Source organism: Aedes albopictus, chromosome 1, assembly GCF_035046485.1.
Source record: "Aedes albopictus strain Foshan chromosome 1, AalbF5, whole genome shotgun sequence".
NCBI lineage: Eukaryota > Metazoa > Arthropoda > Insecta > Diptera > Culicidae > Aedes > Aedes albopictus.
The window spans coordinates 208,661,581-208,682,646 of NC_085136.1; the positions used below are offsets into that span (position 1 = coordinate 208,661,581).

The window sequence follows — 21,066 nt, forward strand, 5'->3', positions numbered from 1 at the left end:
GCATTCGTGTGGTGATAATTTGCATCATTGGTATTAGCATTTGCGAGGAATATGTGAGCTCCACAAATCGATGTCAAACACGAGGTAATTTGTGATTACTATGAAACAAAACCGCAACTTCACGAATTTCGGAGTTTAAATGTAACTCAACTGACAAGATGGAAGTTTCGTGTGGTTTTAGTGCAACTCATTTGAACCAAGGCACAGAAAGCCACATTTTGGATGATCTTGCAGGTGCTGCTTGGACATGATATCTTCCACGTGTTCCCATGTTTTCCAAGAATTTCCCATTCTTGACTAAGAAGAAGTTAGAGCTTCTAACAAATGGTGCTTCTTCCCTGCGAAAAACACAGTTTGTCTTTTAGTTGCCTGTGTTGGAGATATCACACAACGGAACACACAACAGCGGAACAGCCTGATGATCATTCGGCGTAATGACCTCTCGGTAAAATAACCATTAGGCCTAATGTCAATTCTGTATAATGACTATTCGGGCTAACGTTTATTTGGCCATGTGGCCTTCGGTCTTATGGCCGTCGGCCGAACACAAATCCCGAGATAAGCAGAATTTACTGTTTCATTTGAATGATCAACATCTATGATGGAAACCTTTTTTGACTTCCATTGGGTTTCATTTGCTTGTTTAATTCTTTAGTTAGTTGTTTTATTTGTATCGCAACCCCCCTTTGCATAGGAGAGAGGGGTCTAACACTACCATAGAAATATGTCTTGCCTTCGAAAACCCCAACATGCCAAATTTGGTTCCATTATCACGCAGAAGTTTCTGTTTCATTTGCTTGGGAGCCCCTCTTTCCAGAAGGAGGATGTGTTGTGCATTGTTTCTCTTCTAAAACCTTCTCATACCAAACTAGATCCGAATCTGTAAGGGTCAGACATGTGGGGATTGCAAAATACCTTAACGTAGATAAGGCCCCAGGTCAGCTATTGCAGAGGTTCTCGGGACGATCAGATGTGCAGAAATGCATTGGTGAAGGAGTCTTCCCAGAGAATTGTAAGTGGGACATCAGAGACGGTAATCCAGGGGCTTGACGACCCCTCCCCTTCTGCGAGTCAACCGTGTAGGTACCGGCTAAGAATGGGAATGTTAACCCCAATTCAGGCGACTCGTGCCGAGGAATGAGTGATCGAGGTGATGAAAAAGATGCTCGATCGTTATCAGAGCCGGTGGGGTATCTGGGCACTCACCCACCCACCCCCCCCCAATCCCTAACCTGTTTTTCCCCTTACCGCGTTAATGCAGGGCTCTGGTGCATGGCGGACCTTTTTCACGTGCTTCTCGTGAGATTTAATATGTAATATGTAATAACACTAACAAAAATAATCACAAAAGTGGTAGCGGCAGTGGCGAGGTCGATTCCTTCGCGTGAAGCGGCTTGGCAAAAGAAGGAGATGCAGGGAGCTGCGCACGTAGTACCAGCGAAGGTAACCCCATTTCCTCCCGGCTAGTTTTTAGGATGAGGAAATGAACGAAAAGCGTGGTTGATGAGGGCCATAAACAAAAATAGAAATGGACTCTCTGCGATGGCGGTGGCTGCGCAACGGCTTGACTTTATCATTGACTTTGCGTTCCCGAAGTCTAATAACAACAAGGATCCCAGGCAGGCCCCTATTAGACTTCGTAAGTCAATGATGTGAGACAGGCAGAACCACGAGAACTCGAGGCATCTGTAGCAGCGGCAAAACCTGTGAAGTCAAAAGTTCCGACGTCCATCCAAACGGAGGCCTTTGCATTCATGGGTAACCCCAAAAGGGTGGCGGATCCCATTGCTTACGATAAGCATTCACAGAAGCATGTGAAGCAGCCGGCAGATAAGGAGCTTCCAGGTGGCGCCAACAAGGCTAGGCGGCTATTAACCCCGGCCATGATCGGCAGTAATGCCGGCAAGTCGGACCCCAGCTAGGCGTTTCGGAAAGACGGCAAGGGTGGCCCTGAAAAGGCCAGCCCGTCCCGGATCGAAGGGAACAGGGGGTTGCGATCACTGATTGGTCCTCAACAACCACAACTTAGGGCGGATCAGGAGGAGGATGTCTCTTGGACAAAAGTGGAGCAAAAAAAGAAAAAAACACGCGACGCATTCGGTCATCAAGACTGAACAGTCTAAGTATTCGGAAGTATTGAAGGCGATGACGAGCGACGACAAGTTCGTAGTATTTGACGTACTCATACAAGAGGAACATGGTGAAGGTGAAAAATGTAGACGAACTCACTAACTCGGAAGAGTTTATCATAGCGCTGCGGCAACAGTGCGAGGTGTACGTGGCCACCGCAGCCGTTAGGCTACGGAAAGGCCCGTAATGGATACAGGTGGCCTGGATACAGCTACCTGTGGCGTACGCTAGCCAGTCCGTTAAACTAGGGAAGCTCAAGGAGGGCTGGTCAGTATACCAACTGACCTTGAACGAAACACCAGAGGTTTGCTTCAGATGTCTGGAACCAGGACGCAAGTCATGGGATTACAGAAAGGACAGGAAAACATTCTGTAGGCGATGTGGCGGTGAAGGCCACAATGGACAAGGCTGCATGAGTCCACCCAAGTGTTCGATTTGTTTCGGGAAATCCACGAATAGCAAGCATTCAACGGGAGGCCCAAGGACCCGGCCTTCAGAAGAGCCGCAGCTGATAAATCATAGTGTAGGTAAAGCAGCTGAGCCTGAACCACTGTAACGCAGCGCAGCATCTGATTCGTGAGGCTGTTTCTGAGTGGGAGACGGATATCGCCCATACCTAGTAACCACCTGTAATGGAAATTGGGTCGCGGATGGGTCTGGAAAATGGCGGCGATATGGACGAGGGGTCTCCAGGTAGCCTAGTGGTTAAGGCTATGGATCGCCAATCCGGAGACGGCGGGGTCGATTCACGTTCCGGTCGAGGAAATTTTCTCGACTCCCTGGCCATAGTGCATCATTGTACTTGTCTCACAATATACAAATTCATGCAATGACAGGCACAGAAAGCCCTTTATTAATAACTGTGGCAGTGCTCAGAGAACACAAAGTTCAAGCGAGGCAGCAGAGTCTCAGTGGGGACTTAGAGCCATAAAGAAGAAGAAGAATAAATATCCCATCCAGGAGTTGGTGTTTACTAGTCGCCAATGTAAACGTAAGTATGCTAGATGTACTGGTAATGTTGAATATCGATCTGGATAATGTCGTACCAAAAGTACATGTAGTCGGTATGGAGCGGAGTCAATTATCGACGTTACTTTTTGTAGTGTGATCCAACAAAAAGTTAAAACTGGAGAGTGGACGATGGCTACACTCACATCGATCACCTAGAGGTTCGTTACAATATCGACTACAACAACAGCAGGCAGCGGGTAGAGGCCAAGGCCAAGCCCTCGTATGTGGAAGACTTCATACATCAACGACGAGGTACTCGCAGAGGCGCTCCACCGAGAGCGAAACCTACTCAGTTTAAGCGAAGACGAGCTGATAGCGGTGCTCTGGTGTGCAATGCGACCATGAATAGACCCTAGAACCTCCCGAGCAGAAGAGAAAAACAACAGCATAACAAAATGCGTTATTTTGGCAAAATAACTGCATAACGGAATTAGTAATTTTCATGTTATTAACATAACATATTGAGTTATAAACTTGGCTGTCATAAGCGGCAAAATAACAAGTCACATAACAAAAATTTGTTCCTGAAAAATCAATTTAATAGCATGTTTTGTTAGTGGCAATAACAACTTAATAACAGTGAATTTGGGAAATATTTCAATAACAAATTTTGATATTAAAAAGTTATGTTTCGAAAGCAAAATTAGGGTAAAAACTAAATTTTTTTACTCATTTTTGGGTAATTATTTTAAGTGTGTTATTCTATTTTTAGAAAATAACAGGTCACATAAAAAAATTTCGAATTCATTATAAAACTTACAAACATGGACGGGATTTGAACCTCCAATCCTGCTATCGTAAATTTTCAGTCGCCTTTACCAATGAGGCTATCACAGCACTTGCAGTGAGGGACGATAGAAGCTTTACTGGTTCTACGTATTGCCAGTTTCCCCATTCCCCCATTTCATGTTTGCCAGTCGCAGGACAAAAATAGACAGAGATTTGAATGCAAGATCAAACAATGAACCTCTCTCTCTTACCAACAGCGCTATCGCGGTGCGCAGACATGTACACTGTAACACTAATAACAGTGGTGGCGTTCGCATGGCCCGTCGTCGACTGTTTCGGAACAAAGAGAACGACGAAAAAGTTGCTAGTCGACTATTTATGATTGAGCTTCGTCATGGGGTGCATTTTGGTGGTGACAAAGATTCTTTCCAGACGGAGATGATTTTTTTTAATTTTTTGTTTTGTTCGCGTTGTGAGAACGGCGATTATACACGTACCTACGTGAGCGAAGGTAAAAGGTAATTATATCATATGCCGATATGATTACTTCTGCAGATGCTGTTTAGTTTTATTCTGTTTTAGATTATTTTTAGTAATGAAAAAAGATATTTATGACATAATGTCAAACAATATACATATGATCGAATAATAATAGATCGAAAGAAAAAAGTTATAATAGACAAATGCAATCATCAATTGAGCAGAATTGTCTGTATAGGTGACATTTTTATTGATTAGAATTATTTAGTAGGTACCATATTTGCTATCTCCAATCTCACTAACATTCATTACTTCGTAATACATAGTCTGTTCGGTACTTTTTGACGTTATAATTAGAGGTTAGAATAGCAGTACTGTTAAAATGACATATAAATTCAACTAAGTTTACTCAATTTTGAGATAGAAAAAACTCATTTGCAGATGTATCACTTTTTGAAGGTAAAATTTTACTTAACCTATAAGAATTGGGAATCGTAGAAAAGTGATAGGAATTTGGCACCGTAACGGGACTGGGATATTGAAAGAAGGAAATTAACACAAAGATAAACATATCAATAGCTATGATGCTATATTTACCCAAAACTCAAATTATAGCAATGAATAAAATAAAAAATACGGAAGAGCCTGATGAAATTTCTAGAAGTTGCAATGCCTTTATTTTTTACTTCATAATATGAAACAGCAGACAATAAAATAAAGAAGGTAAACTATGTAATGGTTATATCTGCGATGAATTTTCTCCGATTTTGACAATATTGATCTCATGTGATCCAGATTTATTTTTTCCATCAACAACAAATCCGACTGAACCGATCTGGTCATCGTGAGTTAAGAAAAAACCCGAATTGCCATACACGCGGGATTTTCCATAGACCAGCTGCAATTGGCTTCTTTAGTGGTGTTGAGATAATTCCATATTCACAATCTACATGCCAAACTGAGCCGACATCCAAATTTTCATGAACTTTGGTGCCCGGGAACCTATTTAAAAATCGATTTAAAGTTTGTATGGGAGCGATTTGTCGAATCACCCCTCGTCGCATTTCGTACTGGGCGGAGCTGTCAAGCAGTTGCCCAGCTGTCAAAAGGTGATTTCAAAAAATCTTTTTGTAATTGAATTTAGGTATCAAAATAAAGTTTTAAAAATCTGAAAAAAATCATTCTGGCTTAAAAAAAGGTGCTCTTTCGAGTAAAATCAAAAAATCAATATATTATTCTTAATTTGAAAACCCAATTGGTGATTGGTACAAATTAAGTACCTTACCAAGAAAAAAATGTTAAATTTAAATTTATACGTTCAATATGTAGTCCGTCCAAAGTCTTACACCGTACATCAAACCGTTTTTAATTAGATTTTGTTTTAGATTTTATAGAGGCATTTTAAAATCTTCTCCTGTGTGGTAGGGATAGGATTTTTCAAAACACCATCGTTCTTCTTCTTCTTCTTCATGCACCATCAAATCACCAATAGCATATCTGCCCAGCCTAGGCCCAAAGTATTGACTTCAAAGTAATCATTACGAAGCATAAATGTCAATTTCTTGATTTTGCTTTGGCTGACCAAGCCAAGGTTGACCGTAGCATTTTCATAAAATCTCAATTTGTTCATCGAGCACATGTTCTGTTGTGCTGCACGTGGATGTCAAAGCGTTTTCAACAGTGTAATTACGAAGCATGTTTCACGAGAGACCATATCTTTTCAATACGCTAACTCCACAACAACGCCGATATTACTGCGCCACTTGGGCAGTGGCTGGTATTTTGGGGTTTTTTCAGCTACAACTCAGTCAATTTTTAGAAATTTAGCAAAACCTCGCGCCGCCCAGCAGGGACTTTGTTTTGTACACATTACAGCACCTCCATGTCACGTAATATACCACACCTCTTATCAAATGTGATACCGTAAGCGTACCATACTTTGCGCACCTAGGGCCTAACTTTGCGCACTTTTCAAAAAATCGTTAAATAGTTTTTCTGGTGCATTATGCAAACTTTTTCCCACGGAATACTAGCTAATGATATGGGGCATGCACTTTGTCTCAGTTTGGATGTAATGATAAATGGAAGAGGAAGACAAATTGATGAGTGAATATGCAGTTGCTTTCCCTAAAATGCTGTAAATAACGTTGTAGAATGACGTAGGTTTTGTTTCAAAATTTGTTTTAGTTTAGATAGCAATACCATAAAGTATTTGTGCACTCTCAATAATACAATAATAACCAAACTTGTTCCACAACAGAATGTAATATTGAAATGTTATTTAAGGGCTGCATACCAATTGCTTGGTCATAACAAAATAAGATTGTCCAACAAAACATGTTATGGAAACGTAATGCCTTGATAATTCAATAATAACAAAACAAGATATAAAAACAGGTTTTGTGATTTCGTAGTTATTAATTTGATATTCCCCTCTGCTCGGGCTAGACCATAATCACCCTAGAAATGGGAGAAAACTGGTGGCCTCAAGCGATGCTTCTTCTTCTTCTTCTTCTTGGCGTGACGTCCTCACTGGGACAAAGCCTGCTTCTCAGCTTAGTGTTCTATGAGCACTTCCACAGTTATTAACTGAGAGCTTCCTCTGCCAATGACCATTTTGCATGCGTATATCGTGTGGCAGGCACGAAGATACTCTATGCCCAAGGAAGTCAAGGAAATTTCCTTTACGAAAAGATCCTGGACCGACCGGGAATCGAACCCGTCACCCTCAGCATGGTCATGCTGAATACCCGTGCGTTTACCGCCTCGGCTATATGGGCCCTCAAGCGATGCTGGACCTGCGAAATAAGAAAGAGCAAAGTGAGCGGTGGATGGTGTTCGCCGCTTCTAAAGTCGCGCTGAAGATTGAAATAAGGGCAAGCAAAAAGGCCTACTCTGAGATTCTTTGTAGGAGTGCCAATGCGAATCCGTGAGGGTATACCCATGGATCGTAATGGCAAATGCAGAAGAGCGTAATGGCTCCTACAGAGCAGTCTCCAGAGATGTTAAAGCGGAACAAACAAGGGTTTTTTTTTTGGCGCGCCATGATCCTGGTCCTTGACCTCCTTTCTTAGAACAGCTGGGGACTGGTGCATTTGATGAGGAACTTCCGGGGATATCAAGGTTCTTTAGAGTAGGTAAGGCCCCAGGTCCGGACGGAGCTCGCAACCTGGCCTTAAAAGTAGCTATTGTAGATGCTCCCGGGATGTTCCGATCGGCTATTCAGAAATGCCAAAACGGGGGAGTTTTCCCAGAGATTTGAGAGCGAGAGCGGCAAAGCCTGTTACTATAACCAAAGGCGGGCAATTACCTTGAGACCCGGTAGCCTATAGACCAAAATGCTTGATGGGCACAGCGGGAAAGGTACTCCAGAAGACGGTCTCTCGAGCAACCAGTTCGACTTCCGGAAGGGGAAGTCAACCATAGATGCTATCTTGTTGGCTACAAACACCACCGGGACAGTGCTCCCAGCGTAAGAGGAGGGGGATTTGCTACTGTGCAGCAGTTACTATTGATGCGAGGAACGCGTTCAATAGCGCCAGTTTGGCGGCTATTTCCGCTCCTGCGCTCCTGCGTCTGGGGATACCCGGGAACCTGTACAAGATTCTCGGACGCTACTGCCAGAATCGAATACTAGTTTACGATGCAGAAACGCTTTCACATAACCATGAGTCCCGCAAGATTCCATCCAGGGTCCGGTGTTATGGAATGTCATGTACGACGAGGTGTTGAGGTTAAAGTTGCCAGTGGGAGTGGCGATCGTCGGCTTCACTGACGACCTGACTCTGGAAGTCTACCGTGAGTCGATCAAAGAAATGGAATTGACTGCTGCCCACTCGATCGCAGTTGTGGTGGAGTGGATGAGCTCCAAGAAATTGGAATTTGCTCACCACAAAACTGAGGTGGTGGTTGTGAACAACCGAAAGTCGGAGCCGCAAGCGGTGATCAGTGTAGGCGATTGCAATATCACTTCGAAGCGCTCCGTCGAACACTTGGGGGCAGTCTTCCCACAAACTTGACACATGTTCAACTTCTGTACGTTTTCTCGCACTTGTGTTGAACATCAAACGCCAAACATCAGAGTACCCGTGTTTGCTACCGTACTCCATACCGAAGAGTACTCAAGTACAAAACTTGTGTACGTACAGAAGTACAAAACTAAAATCGATCCGAGCACAAACCGAGAATGAAACCCGAAGCGGCGTTCGGATTGGCAAACGATTGGTGCCGAACTGTCAATCGTCGTTCGAGAAAGTTCTTTTTTGCACGATTGCTTCACACTTCGTTTCGCACGGTACACATGTACTGTACATATGTTCGAACTTGTGTTTGAAACGAACTTTGAACATAAGTACACGTTTGGGTACTGATTTGTGTGTTGCGGTACGAACGCACAGTCAGAGTACAGGCGGAGTATGAATACAGCAGTACTTAGTGAGTTTGGTGTTCGTTTGGGAAGACTGCTTGGGGGTGATGGTGGACGATAAGCTTACCTTCGGTAGCCACATTGATTATGCCTGCCAGAGTAGAGTGCGCAGAGTATATTGTTGTCTGCTACATGCTACGCCCATGTACAATGAGGATTGGAAGAGGGGAAATCAGTTAATAACTGTGGAAGTTTAGAAGCAGATTTTGTCCCAGTAGGGACGTTACCCCAAGGAGAAGAAGAACTTTATACACTGTATAACTGTAACTATACAAAATCTTTCTAATGCGGCAATATGTCTTGCATTATAAATACACAACAAAAGAAAAAATAAATCGTCAAACCCACCCGAAATTTCCCAAACATTGCCGAATTGAAATGCCGAACCGACAAATGCAAACATCTGATGCCCTGACCCACCGTTCGTCTGTCGAAGCCGCTACCCTCCGGTATAGGCTTCCCGCGGCGGCAGCACGAGCGCGCGGCACAAGTGAGCCTCCAATTATTAATTAGTAATCGCTGAGCTGTTAAACGGTGAACGTTGTGTGTCTTGTGTGATTTATGGGAACGTGCCCATAGAGTGCGAGTGCCGAGCATAGAAGCAGCTCAACGGCCATCGCCAGTGTGCATCGCGGGATATCCCGGGAAAAGGGGAAGCCACTGTGGTGGCGAAAAGCATCGCCGAAACTAGAACAGTTTTCCTTCTACTTCGAGGTACGTCCGTCCAACGGATTCGGTCTTCGGTGATTCACATGAAAACGGGAAGTTGAATGGTGCAATTTAATACGCTAACAAGCGAGAAGCTAATTTCATCGGTTCTAGATTGACGTCGGCTTTGACATTGACAGTGGCCTAACGATAGCGTCGTGTTTTGAGTTTGAAAGTGATATCTGAATGTGTTCGATCAAGCGAAGATGTTTAATTTCGCGAACGCTTATTAAAAAGAAAGAAGCTTTGAGATATATGCAAGTGTAGAGTGCAATTCAGAAGAAGAAAAATCGGAGTATAAGAATAAGAGACATGAAGTGATAAATTTCTAGAAGAAAAAAAGACTAACTGGCTACCGATACTTATCTTTTGATCGACATTATCGTTGGTGTTATCATCAGTGGAATCCTTAGCCATAAAACGTATGCGCTTTCATGTTCTTACACATACTAATAAAAGGTCTCAGTGTATCCAAATCTGTGCTCTTTGAATTTATGAAAATGTTAATCTGCAGGAGATCTAAGAGATTTCCCTAGTAATGCTGGCAGAGTCCTTCGTGTCTCCCTGAACTATTCTTACTTCCAAAGATTCCTTTCGGTGTTGTTCCCAAAGTTTGTCAGAACTTATACAGAACTTTCTTTCAAGATTTCATTCGGAATTCTAACAGAACACTATTTGGGATTTGTACAGGAGAGTGAACTCAGAATGTACCCCGTAAGAAATCTTAAATGATGTCCAGAACAAGTTCTGAAAAGCTTTGAAAAATATCACATGAAAACTACTAATAAGATCATAGAAAGAACTCCACGAAAAATACATATTTACCGCTGAAATTTATAATAGAGTTCTTCCCAGTGTTTTCTAGGCTTTTCCAAGGTTTCTTGCTGTAATCGTCCTAAAGTTTCCTTCAGAGATTTTTCTAGGATTTCTCCCAGTATTCTGTCGGATTTCCTTTTGAATTTTCTCGCCTAGATTTTCCGACAGTTTTTCTCTAAACATCTCCTAGGATAGCCTACAAAATTTCTTGTAAGAAAATCCTGGAGAAATGTGGGAAAAACCTTAGTGAAAACTCGCGAGTAACTAATTTATTTATTTATTTATTTATTTATTTATTTAGTTTGGTTAAAATCATCTGACAAAATGTCTTAATGAAGTAAATAATATTAAAAGTAATTTTACTAACACTTACAACAATGGTCAATGAAACAATAGACAACCTAACATAATGCACATAAAAGAATATTCATAAAAATAACATAACTAATGCAGCCGTCTATCTTCTTCACGAAAACTCCTAGAAATCCGCTGTTTGAAAGTATCCGTAGTAATATTGAAGTCGAAGGCGTAATGGAATTCGTTGAATTGTGCTGCGACGGATCGCAAAGGGTCATGCTGTCCATATCCAGTTGATCGGAGAGGGAGATATAGGAAATTCCTGATCCGCAGAGGTCTTTCTGGGGCGTAGATTGTAAGATTAGCCAAAATTTCCGGTGAATCGATTTCCCCGGTCAGCACTTTTGCGGCAAACACTGCTTGAGCAATTGATCTCCTACGTTCAAGCGTATCAATTCCCAGAAGTTGGCATCGATGTTCGTACGGTGGAAGGTTGTCTAGATCATTCCACGGTAAATGGCGTAGAGCATATCGAACGAATTTTCTTTGGATAGTCTCCAACCGCATTATCCACACTCTTTGATACGGGCACCAAATAACTAAGCCAAATTCCAAAATTGACCTCACAAGAGCACAATACAATGATTTGAGGCAGGTGGGATCGCGAAACTCATCAGCTACCTTGAAGATAAAACCAAGTTGTTTGCTGGCCTTGGCCGCGATATCTGCATAATGTGGCTTGAACGTTAGCGGTGCATCCAGCATGATACCAAGATCCCGAACAGTTTCAACTCGCTGCAGCTGTTGATCATTGGTCATATAATCAAACAGAATTGGCTTCAGCTTTCGATGAAAACTAATAACGTTGCATTTTTGGACACTGAGTGTTAGGAAATTTCGGCTACACCAATCACTGAACTCGTTGATCAGCTGTTGTAGGCGCAAGCAGTCGATAAGACTGCGAACTACCACAAAAATCTTGACGTCATCTGCATAAAAGACCCTGCATCCTGGAGGAAGAACTAGTCCAGCGTCGTTCAGGAAAATAGTAAACAACAATGGTCCCAAGTTACTTCCTTGCGGTACCCCGGAAATGTTGGTGAAGTTGACTGAGAGGGCTGAGCCAAGTTTTACACAAAGTTTGCGGTCTTTTAAATAGGAGTTAAACCACTGAACCAAGTCAGCAGACACACCGATCTTTTCCAATTTGGCTAATAGGATTGAGTGATCAACTCGATCAAAAGCAGCTTTAAGATCAGTGTACACGACGTCTAACTGTGCACCCTGCTCAATATTCCTTACGCATGACGATATGAAAGGAGCAAGATTAGTTACTATTGATCTTCTTGGATGAAATCCATGCTGATCCGGAGAAATATAAGTTTTGCAGCAAGAAAACAAAGCGTCGTTGATAATTATTTCGAAAACCTTCGAGCACGCACAGAGCGATGTGATTCCTCGGTAGTTCTCCGCATTCTGTTTATCGCCTTTTTTGTATACTGGGAACATGAAAGAAGATTTCCACAGCTCAGGAAACTCACTTTGTAGCAGAGAGAGGTTGAACAGTTTCGTCAACGGAACGATTAGCTCGGCCGAGCAGTTTTTTAGGATGCAGGGTGGAACACCGTCCGGGCCTCCTACGTTTGAATGCTTGAGCTTACTGATAGCCAACCTCACGTTCTCCGAGGTGACTGTGAAGTTGTTGAAATCAATTACGTTTCTTGGCGTATCGCTGAGTGCATTATTCACTTGCGCTGTCGTAGCACGTGCATCATTGAAAACCTGCTTGAAGCGTTCCGCAAAAAGATTGCTTTTCTCACTAGCAGAGCTTGCGCGTTTTTCTCCGAGATAGATTTCAGCAGGCAGGCCATCCTCATTTCTCTTTGTCTTGACAAAAGACCAGAATGATTTAGGATTTCGGCGGAGTTTATTCTGCATGCGTATAGTATAGCATTTGTAGAGGTGTCGGTTGTACTTGCGATAATCGTTGCTAGCAATTGAGAATGCGCGCTTGGTGAACACATTCTTAACCCGGCTATAGTTACGAAGTGCTTTAGATCTTAAACGCTTCAGGTACTGAAGTCGAGCATTACCCCACACTGGCTTGGGAATCGGTTTTTGCAGAGGCACATGGACAGCTATTGTTTGACTCAATGTCTGAGTAAAAAGGCAAACCGCTTCGTTGACATTAGAACATGTGTCAAGAAATTGCCAGTCAACTTGTGCTAGTGATTGCGCCAAAGAACCAAAATCAGCTTTTCTAAAATCTAATGCCTGTAGATCTTCCAAGTCCTCGAAAATGACGGGTACAGGGATCCTGACTGATGTTTCTAACGCGGGATGAGCTGAGTCGAGTCTAATCAGAGGCTCTGGTGATTCCGAAACTGAGCAACTGGATAGAGCCACTTCGTTAACCAAAACCAAGTCTAGCAATTTGGAATATGGATTAAGGATCTTATTAATCTGCACTAGCCCGTGCAAGTCAAAGCCATCCAAGAGGATACAGCATGACTCTGGCATTTGAGATCGGAGGACGTCGATAGCAGGTACATCACCACCCAAAATATTCCAACACAAACCGGATTGATTATAATCGCCATACTGAAGAACCAGGTCGTTGCTGTCCAGTCTTGACGTAACACTACCAATCGAATTGATGTGGTTGTTGATATATGCCACATCAGATTTACGGTCCGGAGGAATATATGAAGCGCCGATACTAATAACGCGATTGAGCAGCTTGATTTTCACCCACAACTGCTCCACTGCCGTGCTCACCAATGTAGTGTCCAAGCTGCAGCGAAAACGCGTCGAAACTGCTATCAGAACGCCGCCACCACGTTTTTTGGTGCTATTCAACGGATTCCGATCGTTCCGGAAAACCGTAAAGCGGTCACCAAACAGTTGTGCAGAATAAATCCGATCATCGAGCCAGGTCTCAATGAGCACCAACACATCATAGTCGGTTTCGGCAATAGCTACGAAAACCTCGTCGATTTTAGTTCGCAGTCCACGAACATTCTGATAGTAGATCAGAAGCCTATCTGTTGATGTTTCTGATGTAATGTCTGGTGCACTGCTATGGGTGCCAGGTGAGGCGCTGACTTGACTACGGTGCTCCGGCGTAGCATCACTGCAAGCAGAAAGGAGCTCAGGGTGCGAAAGAACGCTATTGTCATAATACTTGCCTGTGCAAGCAAGGTGGATGCCCCCCTCGCATGTACCGAACACAGGAACGGAACGGCTTGGATGGCAGGAACTATCAGCAGTGTTGAAAAATCCATAAGGCTCGACTGTGTCGGGTGGCTTGGGGGCATCCATCGAGCTGTTTGACATGCGTTCCGTTGCCAGCAAACTGATGTCATCAAGATTTCCAACGTTCGCAGCTTCTTGATAATTTGGAGAACACTCCACGGTCCTCGAAAACTCTCTGGAGATGGTAGACGATGCAGGAAGTTGGTGTTGGCGTCCTGGCGTAGCATTACTACAAGTGGGAAGGGATTCAGGGAACGAAAAAACGCTATTGTCATAATACTTGCCCGAGAAAGCAAGGTGGATGCCCCCCTCGCCTGTACCGAGCACAGGAACGGAACGGCTTGGATGGCAGGAACAAACAGCTTTGTTGGACTTTCCGCAGGGCTCGACTGTGTCGGGTGGCTTGGGGGCATCCATCGAGCTTTTTGACATGCGTTCCGTTGGTAGAAGTCCGGTGTTAATCCTTAGTGTACTGGAGTCACCAAGGTTTCCATCGCTGGTGTTGTTTTGTCCATACGAGGAACCTTCATGGGTCCCCAAAAATCCCGGGCCGTTGACAGATTCTCAAACTCTCGGAAGAAGATACCCTTCGGCCAGACCGATGGATCCAAAGCAGCTCCTCTCAACTCTTTGCTAACACCGACTTTGAAGGAGATGAAAGCCAACTGATTTAGGTCAGCGTCTTTCCGCACAAGCTTTCGAACTTCAACGTGCTCATCAGTATCCAGGCAAATCTTGACTAATTCCGAGATGTCATCCTCAGTCACGGTGCGAGCAATCCTGGATAGGTACAGCCAAAACTTTTCAGCCGGTTTTGCAACGGTCTCAACAGTCTTGCCATTTTTCTCCACAGTTTTTGTACCTCCAATAAGCTTTGCTTCAGGACGAGATTTCGGTGTATCTCTGGTATTAGTGCTTCGAAGTCGTTTCACACTAGGCCAGGGTCGGCTGCGGGGTAATGTAGGTGGGTCCGTTGGTACATTACTTCCAGCAAGTGTCTTGGTCAACTCTTTGATTTCTTGGATTTCGCTTTTCAGTTCGGCTATTGGGCCATTGATTGTATCCGAAATCGCAGTAGTTACATCGTCCTTTGATTTCACAGGATTCTTTTTGATGGTTTGTAGCTCGTCAAAGCAGTTATCGCAAAACCATAGCACATTCTTGTGCTCATTCACAAAGTTCATGTTCGGTCTCTTCATACCAGCACAGTTAAGATGAACTGCTCGGTGGCAGAAACCGTTACATTGCAAGCAGTCAATTGACTTGATCGGCGTAGAGCACTGGTAGCAATCCGAATCCATAGTGACGGTATGAGACGACGGGTGAGCGGGAAACAAAGTTGAAACGTTGGAGCTTTGCTGAATATAAGCTACTAGTCTACAACAGATGGCGCTATTTGGTAAACAAACAATGATGACGTCACGTAGAGTTCAGAACTGCGATTCGCACTGAAGCTTCTTAAGCGTATTGATAACGGCTCCAATTAGCACAATAAACGAATTAAAACCGCACGTAGGTGAAAACAACGTATGCACGAACCAACAATTACACACAAAATCATACACGTTTTAATTTTCTACGTTTAAAACACCAAGAATTTTCAATTCACAGGATGGACAATTGATAGCACAGCTGATAAAGTCCGCAGTGATGCCAGGATATAATAGAAGAACTATTGGAGAAATAACGAGAGAACTTGAGAAGTTTTTAAGAGAGCTCGACTGATATGTGTGATCTAGCTACTTTATCGGCGCTGCAGTCTTGGGGAATCAAAAGAACTGTTTTAGATTTGTCCCGACGTTTCGACTCTGTTTCGAGTCTTCTTCAAAGAATTTTCCCTTTGAAGAAGACTCCAAACAGAGTCGAAACGTCGGAACAAATCTAAAACAGTCGTTTTGATTCCCCATGACTGCAGCGCCGATTAAGTAGCTAGAACTTGAGAAGACATTCTAAGAAAAACTGGGATATCTTAGAATAACATCGGGGAGTAATATTGGGTGGGAATATAGGGGGCAATCCAGGAGAGAGAAATTTCCAGAAGAGTTACGGAAATATGGCAGGAAACTGTAAGACAAATCCGGATACTTTTTTGGCAGATATCACTGGAAGAACTTCCACAGAAGTCTCGTAAAAATCCCGGAAAAACGGTTAAGAAGCTTGTTTTGGAAAACCATCAAGAAAAATCGCCGAAGGAACTTCAAGAGAATTTTGTTAGGGTCTCCGGAAGTAGTTTGACTTTCCTGACAATCTCCGGGACGCAGCGAACATAAAGTCGTATATGATGTACATGTTTCCACTTCAACAGCATATGCAATCTTGTGTTAACTGTAGAAGTACTCCTGCAAAAATCCCGTCAAAAACTCACACACCTCGTTGCTTTCATTTTTGACTGATTGGAAAAAAGTTTTTTTTTCTCTAAGTGATCAGTTATTACCTCTATAATAAAAAAAAAAGTAATTAAGTGTTATTTTCAAAATACTTAGAACTCTTTCAACGAAATTTTCTTCTGTGTGTGGTGGAAACAACTAGAGTGCTAGACAAACCCCACCCTACCTTAATGGTGCAACACCTGCTTATTCAGCAAATGGGTTCTCAATGATTCACAAAATGTGTAACACTTTCACAAACTTGCCGATTGTTTACATTGAAGGTAGTAAAAAAGAAGATACCAACACGTTATCTCCGAATCGTTGTTGTTGGTTATCAAAAATTCTGAGCCACGGCAAACCAACCTGATAAGGTGGGCTTCCATTTAATCAAGCGTAAAACGACGAAAGATTAGTGCAGTCTATATCAGTGATACGTTGTTGCTGCGAGTCATAAGTATACTCAATGCCAATGAGGCAACACGCTGAAACAATATTGGTAAGATCAAGTTCAAGTTAAATTCACTGCACGGTTCTTCTACAACAGAGGGTGGGGACTAGGCAGGCCGCTTCGTTGTGTAGTCGAAGCGTAGTCGAACACAAGTGATAAAAACTGGGGTAAACGCGCGGGTATTCAGCAAGACCATCCTGAGGGTGACAGCTTAGATTCCCGGTGAGCCCAGGTACATTTCGTAATATAAATTAACTTCATTTCTTTGGGCATAGAATATCTTCGTGCCTGCCAAACGATATAGGGAATCGCGCCACTTACTTGGGCGGTGTCTTCTATATTCGTCTGTTTTCCACTATAATTCAGTCAAATTTGAACCAATTGACACAACTTTTGGAATGTGGTGAGATAGGTATAGTATCTATCTGTGTACAACATTTCAAGTCAATTGGTTCAAAATTGACTGAGTTATAGTGGAAAACAGACGAATATAGAAGCCACCGCCCAAGTGGCGCGATAGCCTACACAAGCAAAATGATCGTTGGCAGAGGAAGTTCTCAGTGTAGAAGTGCTTTTGGAACACTAAACGGGTAAACAGGCTTTATCCCAGCGATTACGTTACACCAGAATAGGGGAAAAATACCTTCCTCCCATTCCAGCTTCTCTTTGACATTTTTATCTGAATAGGGTATTGGTTCCCTTATTAATCATGTGGCTCCCATTTTCATCCTACGAAAAACAAAGGATTAAAGCGCTGTTTGTTTTGTTTATTATTTTTGTATTTTTTTTGTTAGAATTAAGCACCCATGAAAACAAAAAGAACGGAATCAATCGGTGCCGTAATCGCTTGTTTTTGAATAGGATGAATATGGGAACGTGAGATTACTGAAGGCACCCATACCCTATGTAAAAATCCTTTCGAGCTCTGGGTCACGTGTCAATGTCACTTACATCTACAAATATGTCACCAGCCAGCAATCAAACGATCTGATTGTAGCTTTCACAACCCAAATCAACAGATGTCCATTACAACACCTCTGACACTTTTCAACTTGTAAGTACCTATTCGCAAGATGAAGGGCGACCATTTGATGTTTTCGAAAATGGGATAGTTCTAAAGCACACTGCCCGATCAGACCGACGGCGGCAGCAACGCTTGAACCACAATAACTCAATCGAACACAAAGTTTTCCATTATTCACACAAGCACACACACACACATACATGGATGCGGGGAAAGTTCCGCAAATCAATGGAACACCATCAATTCGGTCATCACTGGCAGTCGGAGACCTTTCCGCTGCGTTGACCCACTTCCACTTGTAAACCATTACCATTATTGTAACAAGGAGCGAACTTGTGTGTATCAACAAACCGCATTCACTTTTGAAGCTACCTGCCCAAAAACAGTTGCAGGTCGTCCTTTGGGAGTCGTTCATAAACCACGTGGACGTTTTGTGAGGCGGGGTGGGTCTGGCCATAGTCTACGCTCCAAATTTTCCAAATTTTGTATGGCCAAAAGTCCACTAGAGGTGTCTGAAATGACCAGAATATGGCCTACGTGGTTTATGAACAGCCCCTTGCTGCCATCTCATATCAGTTGCACGAGAGCAACTCGGAGGTAGAAGAGCAGGAAAAGCTTAGAAATTTGGTTTGCCACAAAGTGCCGACGATGTATCTGAACAGTCACCTGGACGACAATGGATGGGGCATTTTTTTACGAACAGTTCACTTTTCTCGTGAAAGTAGATTAGAAAAAAGACAAAAACAATAACAATTTGCATGATGAGTTTCAGAATCATTTGTTTTTAATTTAAAAAAATGCATCTTTAATGAACTTTCCCATGCATGGTTTTGAACCCCGTGTGCTTTTTAATTAACTAATTGAGGGTGTAACTGCTTTTCGAAAATTGAAACACAAACTTCTCCCATAGCTGCGGAACATATTTCGTTCATTGCTCCCACGCAGATCTCCGCCATTATCGCAAAGGGGAGACATTTTTTGTCTAAAAGTATCTGTGAATAACTGTGAATCAAGTATAACATACTATCCACAACTTTGTAATATATAGACTACTAGCTGACCCCGGCAAACTTTGTCTTGCCTACTGCGATTTTTGACGATTCAAGTCCCTAGCCAAGCCCAAATCCCCATTCAAAATGTATGTAAAATAAATTTTCAATAACTCGCAATTTTTCGATGTTTTTTGCCTCATAAACCTTCCTTGAATGAAAACTAACAGAACAAAACTAAAACGACCCAAATCGGACCATCCGTTCCCAAGTTATGCGCGGTCCCACGTACGCCACTGCATTTATATATATATATAGATAGACTCATAAAAGCCGGCATTTGTGGAACGATTGCTTTATGGAGGGTAACACCGACGATCTATCCAGCAATGATCTAGTTGGAACCCTAAGCCGTGCATGTGGCGCCGCAATGCCAAGGCGATCCCTACCCAAAAATGGACGCAAACCGGTATACTGGTCGTGTCCAGAAATCGCAGAGCCCCTCGCATCCTGCCTAAGAGCTAGATTGAAGATGCAAAGGACGAATTTCGCGCCAACTCGACCAGTGGTTGGCAACATCCTCTCAGAATCGAATGAAACTTGGTGGGCATAAAGACTAGGTTTTTATAAGCAACTTTGCATACTTAAATTTTCGAAAATTTTCAAGAGTAACATTTGAAGAGGGCCTAATTTTTTTTCGAAGATTTTTTTAAAATCGATGTAACTCAAAAATGACAAGACCTATAGAAAAGTGTTGTATGGGGGACTTTTAGAGAATTGTCCAAGCTTTCATGAAAAAATATTTTGAAAATTCTAAATACATTTTTACACGCTAAAAAATATATTTTTAAAATTAAAAGTCAATTTACAGAAAATGCCCACTTTTTTATGTTTTGAAATTTTTTTCCAAGATAGACAATATAGTTGCCTAACTTTCCTCCATACATCACAAGATGGGCACTTTTAAGGAAAAAAAGTTTTTCTAACAAAAACTTTTTCATGTTATTTTTTTAGCGTGTTGCGCATTAACTCGTACAGGATGTATCAAGAATCCTTATACCCATTTAATAACACTGAATGGGCATTACAACTTTGTTTGATTGGGTGCCTTCTTTTTCTTGGCGTTACATCCCAACTGGAATAGAACCTGTTTCTCAGCTTGTTTTGATATCTGAATGCTTAAAACAGCATTCTGTTTGCTGAAATTGTATTATTGTGTGCCTAGAACCAGTGAACTAACATCATTATTAGAAGCGAATGATAAAGAATCGGTTTTATTTTAACAATGGCTAACCACTGATCGATGCAATTTGGAAACTATTACTAAGACTATAGACGAGTTTGTTCCGTATTTTGTAGAAAAAGTTGATAAGCTTATAACTCATGATTTCATTTATAAAGAACAATCCTCATTTTTGCGGGATAAAAAAAATCTCTTGAACAGGGTGAAGTATTAACAATTTGTAACTTTTCAGAAAATTATTCATTTATCATTCAAAATTCAGCTCAAGGTTACCATTGGAATAATTCTCAAACTACCATTCACCCCTTTGAAGTGTACTACAGAAAAGAAAATAAGTTGGAAAACTTGAGCTTTATAATAATATCTGAAGTACTTACACACGATACAACAGCAGTTCAGTTATTTATATCAAAACTGCTGGATTTCATTAAACAATCGATTGATTTCTCAAAAATTACTTTCATGTCAGATGGAGCAGCAGCTCATTATAAGAACAAAAAAAAAATTGCCAGTTTGTGCAGTTTTCGGTCCAATTATGGATTGGAAGCAGAATGACACTTCTTCGCAACTTCACATGGCAAAGGTCCATGTGACGCTGTTGGAGGTACTCTCAAGCGAATGGCAAAACGAGCAAGTCTTGCTCGAGATTATGGAAACACAATCACAACTCCTCGAGAACTGTATGACTGGGCAGTTAAACAGTCAGATATACAGATAACAAAATTGAATTTCTGCTTTATTTCAAATGAACAATATGCAAAAATGACGGATGAACTTGAAGAACTATACACATACAGTCACGTAAAAACAATACCTGGTACACAAAAATTTCATTCATTTGTGCCAATTTCTGAAAATCAAATTGAAGCGAAGAAGTTTTCGAATTCAAAAGATAATCCAAAATAGTTTACTTTGTTTCAGATAGACTAAAGATCTAATATTCAAAAAACGTTACAATAGAATGTATAAAAGAGGGATGTATATATTGTAGAAAAGAAAATAATTGAATACACATATACATATGTACATATTTCATCAATACACAAGCGTTTTCATTGATATAAAACCCTAAAAGCAAATTTGTCTTGAGCCCTTTCCAATATCAAGCACGTTTTCAATGTCAAGCACGTTAAGATATTAA

The 21,066-nt window shown here is 42.0% G+C and overlaps 2 protein-coding genes across 9 annotated transcripts in view; one reads left to right on the forward strand and one right to left on the reverse strand.

Moving 5' to 3' along the window:
• The window catches only part of LOC109430287 (uncharacterized), a 225,532-nt gene that overhangs the window by 32,052 nt on the left and 172,414 nt on the right, over nt 1-21,066 (reverse strand). The gene's annotated exons all lie outside the window — the stretch shown is intronic.
• The window catches only part of LOC109412401 (5-hydroxytryptamine receptor 1A-like), a 62,931-nt gene continuing 51,099 nt past the window's right edge, over nt 9,235-21,066 (forward strand). Inside the window, exon 1 of one of the 2 annotated variants that reach the window (XM_062846172.1) lies at nt 9,235-9,490. The gene's annotated coding sequence lies outside the window, so the exon portion shown is untranslated. The remainder of the gene's footprint in view (nt 9,491-21,066) is intronic. The other variant, XM_062846171.1, reaches the window with a different exon arrangement.